The sequence below is a fragment of the Entelurus aequoreus genome, linkage group LG17 (genome assembly GCF_033978785.1).
Source record: "Entelurus aequoreus isolate RoL-2023_Sb linkage group LG17, RoL_Eaeq_v1.1, whole genome shotgun sequence".
Classification (NCBI taxonomy): Eukaryota; Metazoa; Chordata; class Actinopteri; order Syngnathiformes; family Syngnathidae; genus Entelurus; species Entelurus aequoreus.
The window spans coordinates 50700068-50702567 of NC_084747.1; positions in this window are offsets into that span (position 1 = coordinate 50700068).

Below are 2500 nucleotides of genomic sequence, written 5' to 3' on the forward strand. Positions count from 1 at the left end.
CGTGCGTGTTTGTGTGTGTGTGCGTGTGTGTGTGTGCGTGTGTGTGTTAGATGGAGAGAGATAAATGCCGCTGTCATGCTGTGTGGCGCGCTCTGTCACTTTGATGAATCTCACCGCGACTTGACGACACCTGCTGACAGCACGCCGCGACGTGATTGGCTGGAACAGCTCCAGGTCAGAAGGATGCTAATGGATGTGATGGACAACAAATCACACACACACACACACACACACACACACACACACACACACACACACACACACACACACACACACACACACACACACACACATTCTTGTATTTCTTACCATCTTGAGACCTCCGAAAAATGCCTACCTCTTTAGGACCACCCTTTCTAGATATATAAAGATTTGTATTTACAACATTAATAATACATACATACTATGCAAATATAAAAACGCTTGTTGTAAAAAATGTGTTGGAATTTCACCAAAAAAAGGTCACAATTTCCCAAGAAAAACATAGAATTTTGGCGGTATTATAGGAAAAGTTGTCATTTTACTCAACGCAAGTCCAAATTTTACAAGAAAAACTGAACATTTGTGCAATATCGTGATAAAAGTTGGGATTTTACTCAATAACCGTCGCAATTTTACAAGAAAGGCTTAAAATTTGGGCAATTTTATAAAAAGAGTCGTAATTTTACTCGACAAAAGTCACAATTTTATTGGAAAAATTGAATAATTTGGCAATGTTGTAATAATAATCGGAATTTTACTTGGCAAAATTATGACAAAAGTCCTAATTTTACTAAAAAAAAACTTCAACACAAAAATTGGCAATATTGTGATAAAAGTCGGAATTTTATTTGACAAATGTCACTATTTTGCGTTTTACGAGAAAACATTGCAATATTACAGAAACAGAAAGAATATTACAAATTGTTACCAATTTTATAAGAAAGAAGTCAACACATTGTGAGAAAAAGACTGCTTTTAGTTAATTTTTTGTTCGTAATTGGTTTTTAATCTTCACTATTTACTTCAAGTTATTACAGTATGTCTCTATATACATATTTATTTTATTTGTTTTATTAATTTTGGCCAAAGGGGGCGCATTTCAAATTCTTACACACACTTGTTATTACATATGTTGGCCAGAGGGGGAGCACTTCCAAAAAAAATTCCACACACTTGTTATTTCATATGTTGACGAGAGGGGGAGCACTTTTAAAACCGACAAACAGTCAATTTGAAAAGCTACTTTTCCTTGTTGATGTCTCAAGAAGGGTAGAAATACAAGAACACACACACACACACACACACACACACACACACACACACACACACACACACACGGAGGAAAGGTTGGGGTGGGTATAAATAGGTCACACATGTTGTGTATACACACTCTTACTCAATCTTAGTGTGTATTATTAGCAAGGCAATTAGCGCTAATGATCGCCTCTCTGGCTCACCTGATTGGCCTAATTAAGGAGCTCATTAGCATCCGCTTTCATGTGAGGGATTCTCGGTAAACAATTAGACCGGAAAGTGTGATTTATTAACCTGAAAAACATGTTGATTAAACACGTTTTATTTGGGGGGGTTTTTTCTGCGTGTTTTGCACTTGTTTACTTTCAATTTGGCGCCGGGCCATTTGGGTCCTGCGCTAAAATGACGAGAATAACACTTATTTTGATACCATCCCGCTCCAAAAAGGGAATTAAAACTAGTGTTGTCCAGATACCAATATTTTGGTACCGGTGTCGGGACATATGTTTGTTATTGCAAGTTTGTCCTTAAATAAAATAGTGAACATACAAGAAATCTTATTTTTTTAGTAGTAAGAAAGCAAACAAAGGCTCCTAATTTAGTCTGCTGACGTATGCAGTAACATATTGTGTCATTTATCATTCTATTATTTTGTCAACATTATTAAGGACGAGTGGTAGAAAATTAATTATTAATCTATTTTTTAATTAACTGGTAATATCTGCTTATTTTCCCTTTCAACATGTTCTGTCGACAGGACATCTGGTTGCGGGAGCGGTACTTTTCAGAGGCCGTATAGTACCAAATATGATTCATTATTATCGCGGTACTATACCAAAAATAATAATAATAATTATAATAATATACTGTACAACCCTAATTAAAACAATATAGTAGTTTGACAATGAGCTCTGAGTCTGTGCTTTTAATAGTGTCTACTTTTAAATATGTGGTGTATAAAACGAGTAAAACACCAACACAATATTTTTTTTTTTAAATTTTTTGTTGAAATCCTGTGCTTTTTTTTCTTCTTTTTTTTCTTCAGGTTAAGTGAAAAGGACACTGATGAAAAATATATTTTGTTGAGATACAAAAAAAATCCAATCCACTTTATTTATACAGCACATTTAAACAACAACAATCTTTCCAAAGTGCTGCGCAAAAATATCAAAAACAAGATTCAAAATACGGCCCTGCGATGAGGTGGCGACTTGTCCAGGGTGTACCCCCCACCCCCCACCGAAAGGGACAAGCGGTACAAAAT